Source organism: Gorilla gorilla, chromosome 3, assembly GCF_029281585.2.
Source record: "Gorilla gorilla gorilla isolate KB3781 chromosome 3, NHGRI_mGorGor1-v2.1_pri, whole genome shotgun sequence".
Classification (NCBI taxonomy): domain Eukaryota; kingdom Metazoa; phylum Chordata; class Mammalia; order Primates; family Hominidae; genus Gorilla; species Gorilla gorilla.
The window spans coordinates 131836118-131841874 of NC_073227.2; positions in this window are offsets into that span (position 1 = coordinate 131836118).

Below are 5757 nucleotides of genomic sequence, written 5' to 3' on the forward strand. Positions count from 1 at the left end.
AAAACGGTCCTTGGATTCCTCATTGTCTCATAAGCACTGAAATATTGTGGCCAGGAACATCTCAGTAGGAAGCTGGATGGGCACCAGGGAACAAGCCTTACTTTTCACACCTCAAAAAATTTATCTGGAAAATTAAAGAGCTTCACTGGGGGTTGGTAATTTTATCAGGATCTGTGCTATGTAAAAAATAAATGTATCACTGAGATTGGAATAAGACTCATTCTAAATGATTAAGGAAAGCACACCTTTTTTTTTTTTTCTTTTTGACAACTTGATTGGGGGGGAAAGGGTGGAAAATGGCCCTACTTAAGAAAAGTAAGCAAAGTATTGGCAGGCAGTGACTTTAAATTGCACATTAAACTAATCCAGGGCTATGCCTTAATAAAGGCGAGGGCTGGGAATTCTTATGGATTTTCTAGCTCATTGCTGGGACAACATAGAAAGGCAATAAATGTTCTATTACTTACACAAGCTGCTAGTTTTCAGAAAATTAGTCACCAGTGACCTTTTACCCTTTGTCTTGCTTTCCTCCTCAGTCACTGGACCTGAACTGAATCAAATGCAGACCAGTCCACAGAGAAGTTTCTGGGCTAACCTCCTACAAATTGAAATAACTGGGTTTTGGTATAATCAATAAAATGTATCTATTAGGAAAAATATAATTTAATACATTTATTTTACCAGATACAAAAGGCTACATTCCCAAGTTGTTGTTTTAAGTGAAATAAATTTTATCTTACTTCAAACAAACACATCTCACTTCAAACAAGTTGAATATTTAAATGACATTCCATTGAAAGTTCTTTATTTTTACACAAAAACGACAATAATACAACGTTTTTTCTGTTAGCCCTTGCCTAAATGCAGGACCATGAGTGTGTGGGTAATGGTGGGAGAAGCATGAAGTGGCAGAGGCTAGAGTCTCAGGGTTGATAGTGAAGAGGAACAGAAAGGGAGAGAAGTTACGTGATATGGGGCATCCAGTCCTTATATTGAATTATATTGATTAGTTTTCCAGTTAGCAGGGAGACCTCCTTCTGACCCTATTTTCAGGGTCACTAGATCATAATGCAATCTCACCAAGAGGCTGGCATTCCTCCCCATATTGCTTTCTGAGGAAAGTATGGACCTGAAAATCGCCCATTTAAAGCTTTCTCTTTTTTTCCTCCTTTTGCTGGATTCTACCTAACAAATGCATATATAAATTGCATATACAGTGTAATAACACATGTTGCAATGGACAGAAGATAAGATATAAAAATGGTTCCAACCTTTTGCCAAAAGGCTATTTTAGAAATTGAATCTCATAAACAGCATTTCATCTGAATCAGGAAAATAAAATGAAAATATCTGACAAACAGGTGGGCCTGCTATAAGATCTGAACCCTTTATTAGAGAAACCTTAATTTTGTGTTAAAGTATGGTTGAAGCATACAGCAAACACTAAATATTAAAGACATAATAGGGGATATTTTTGGTTTATTCATGTGCATTTTCATCTTATACCAAACATGAATGATTAACTAGCAGACCAAACAATTATGTGTCTATGAATATTTATGGACCAAAAAAATACCCGGGGGATTTTTTAAGAAGATGGCATAATTTCAAGACTTTTTCAGCCTTTAAAATTTTACTTATATGAAACAATCTGGGAAAACTGTAGTTTAAAAAGGCATTTACTGTAATTTATAGGAAACTCACAAAGAGACATTTTGATATTGTGGAGACAAAGCAAATGCATTTTTTACCTTTCAGCTAACTGTACTGATGTAGGACTATCTTACTGGCAATCTGTAGTAGCCATTCGACATGCAGTTGTAGCTTTCCGCAAGGGCCTGTTGGTACTTTGTGATCTGTTTCCTTACCTGCTATGCCTCTATGTCTTCGGGTTTTATTTGACTAAAGGAAGCCTTCTTGTCTTTGACCACCGACTTCCTTCTAACATGCTAAACCAGTCTTTTGGCTCTAGGCTGAATTTATGGTTCACTCTCACTGTTCTTCTTCTCACTATATATATATATATATATATACACACACACACACACACACACTTTTACTATTTGGTTGTTAATCTCATTTTTTCTCTATTTAGAGAGAGATCCTGGACTGTAACATCACTCCCTGAGGCCATTATCTTAAGTGAAATAACTTAGAAACAGAAATTCAAATAACACATGTTCTCACTTGAAAATGGGAGCTAAATAACATGGACAGAAAGAATGGTACACTCCAAAAGGTGGGAGGGTGGGAGGGAGTTGAGGGATGAGAAATTACTTAATAGGCACAATATACACTCTTTGGGACATGGTTATACTAAAACCCCAGACCACCACTAAGCAATATGTTCATGTGTTAAATCTGCACTTGTGCCCCCTACACGTGTACAAATTTAAAAACAAACAAAAAAATCACTCCATGAACCAAAATCTTCCGTTGACTCAATAGAATTGCTATATCATATCATCTTGGAAATGCCCTGCTTAAACTTCTTTTTATTAATTTGAGTCATTCTGTAATGTGTTAATATTAATAAGGTATATGAGGTAGAGATGTTGTTGAAAGACAGTGTAAGTAACAGAATTGGTAGAACAATAAAAATGCAGAATCATAAAATAATTCTCCCCAACCAATAAGCAAGACGCAAACAATTGTTCCCAAGTCTTCAAGAAGTATCCCAGAACATACCCATTCTCTATGGGAATGTCTGCTCTCACTGTCTCAATCTGTCAGAAACATCAAAGGAATAGAGAGCATGAGTAATTTCTACTTTCTAAATTCCCTTCATATTACTGCCAAATGTGCTTTTTCACCAAAAGTGTCCACATATTTCAACATATTTTTCCTCCCATCAGACAGATTGTACTAGGCCAAAACGCTCTGGAGGTGCAGATAAAAACAACCCACTGGCTGTGACTAGGATAAAGTTGATTTCTTGAGCCTGCCATAATCAGAAGAGCAAATGCGAAGCTCCTACCAGGGGATGTGGCTTTGCTGCTGCTTATAGTTACATGCCCAGAGGAAACAAATGTCGAGACTATCCTAGGTATCAGTTGGGATTTTTGAGGAAAATAGAGGGAGAGCTATAAAGAGAAAAAGTGGACACTGGAGGAGATCTTTTTAGGCCCCTTTCTCATGGAAAGTCTGCAGTGGCTTGTTTCTATTTATATTACTTTGCTTACGAGTAAATGTATAAAGAGTTTGAAGCTCAGAGAGTAAATTTGCAGATATCATTTAGACCTTAATTTGATATTTATATCTTGGATCATGTAGAGAAGTCTGGTTTTGACAGAAAATTACATGCTTGCTATCCATTTATGATACTGCATTCATTATAATGTAATCTTTGCTATGTTGTGTGCATTACATTGTTGTTATATTTTATGTATGATATAATCAATAAAGAAATAATAAAAATAATTCTGAATGACTGTCTTGAACTGTTTGTACTTCAGCTGGACTATTTAGCAGTGAGTTAAAGCCTCTTTATTTTGGATGTATAACACAACAAAATTAAAACCTATTAAGCAGTTTTACTTCATTTTGTTAATAAGGAGAACTAGGGAAGACAAAAATGCCATCATTTTTCACCAACATTCTGATAAAATGACTTTATAATAATTATTAGGTGTTCCTGGAAGTCAAATTTAACTATATGTAAATTAACATGAAAGTGTCCCAAAAGTGTCTTATTAAAGTTTAGTCCCCTTCAGGGTTTGGCTGGAATGGCTGCCTTAGGTAGGGTGGAAATTGTTGTTTAGTGTCTATACCACAACTTAAAATGACAGAATTAACTAGTCAATTTGTTACACAGATCGCCAAAATGTTCTAGAGGTACATCTGTTAACTTGAATATTAAAATGAAAACCCCTAGATAATCTCAGTCACAGTTAACTTATACCTAACAGGATACTTTTAAATGAAACTATAGAAAAAAGAATAAATTAGTATAAATTGATGAAATCACATTTGATTGATTTCATTCAATAAGCAGTCATTTCCTGAGAAGCTATTATTCTGTGTTAGATGTCACATAAAATGAGGTATACGAGAGGTAAATAAGACCCCAACCTGTCCCTCTTGGAGCCCATAGTTTGACTCATCTAATTGGCCCAGAATGCAGTATGTCTAGCAACATTTAAGATGTATACATCGAAATTTCCTTTAGAATGTAACAAATTCATTTATTTCTTATTTTCATAAAACCATATGACCAAATATATGCCTGATTCTGCTGTAAGAAATAAACAATTACAGCTACTTAAATGGGAAAGAGATTTAGTACAGGGAATTGGGTACCCTTACAATTGCTGGAGGAGTGGAATTTTGCCAGGGTCCCAGAACACCACTGCCATTCTGCAGTATGGGGAAGGTGGGAATCAGAGAAGCTGCCAGGCAAGCTGTTGTGTTCAAGAGTGCTTGGCCTTAGCTGCTCTCCAGTCGCAGGAAGTTCCTAACATTCCTGCTCTAAATGCCTCCTAAACCCACTGAGCTGGGACTGGGCACGGTGGCTAACACCTGTAATCCCAACAATTTGGGAGGCCGAGGTGGGAGGATCCCTTGAGCTCAGGAGTTTGAGATCATTCTGGGCAAGTGGGAGGATCACTTGAGTCCAGAAGGTCAAGGCTGCAGTGAACAGTTATTGCACCACCACATTCCAGCCTGCTGCTGGATGACAGAGCAAGACCTGGTGTGAAAAAAAAAAAAAAAAAGAACCCAAAGACTAGAATACAAATGCCCAGCAAAATAAAACAGAACAAAACAGACAAAAAAATAGTATCTTTAAAATCATAGCTATTAGCTGCACAAGAAGATGCAGCTGGAAGATGGTCCTTTTGTCTTCAAAATCTCACACAAGTGCAAACTTCAAATTGGTGAAATCTGATTTGCATCCTAAGTTCCACCTTTAAAGAAATCTAGTTAATAAACTTTTCAGCCTTCCAGCCCTTGGATTCTAGAGCTATCCACCTGAAAATGAAAGGGATGGTGCCCTATGCCAGCACACTGCATCTGCCACAAACTGAGCTACCGCTGACATTTCAAAAATTTTCTTCAAATCTTTTAATTAAAGTAGAAAAATATTAAATTGTGGGTATCCACGAGTCCTAAATTTACATTTTCTTCTTTCCTTGAACTTTGTGTTTCCTTCACAATGAATTGCTGCCACTAACTGCTTCTTCTGGGACATGTATGTGCTTACTTCTGTCTGGAATTCATAACATACACCAAGCTTGGCTTACTTCAAGACCCTGTAGATAGATGCCCACTATGGCACCCATGCTCACCTAAGTCACATTATTTTACCTTCTGCGAAACTGGCTTTTTGGCTTTTTAGCTTTTTACTTGTGTTTCCTTGGCATGATTATAAGCTCATAGAGATCATAAAATGAGCCTTGTAGTCAGAGTAACTAATTTATTGCCTGCTATGTATTGTACACAAACAAATGAATGAAAGAGTTCTTTTACATGTGATAATTTATTTTATTTTGTGTAAATATCATTTTTATTACTAGACTCATTTATGTATGTATTTACTCTATACGCACTGATTAACAATCTGCTATGTGTAATGCATGGCAGATTGTGTGTGGTCCTGGAGATATCCTAACTGGAAGTTTAAAACATTCTCTAACCTAGATTTTCAAATGATGTGAAAGAGTGTTTCTTTCCCTGAACTATTCTTTACATATTTTAACTTTCCTAGGATATTATATAACAATTCCTTTAAAAGTCATCTCTTCATTTCTGTGTAATAGT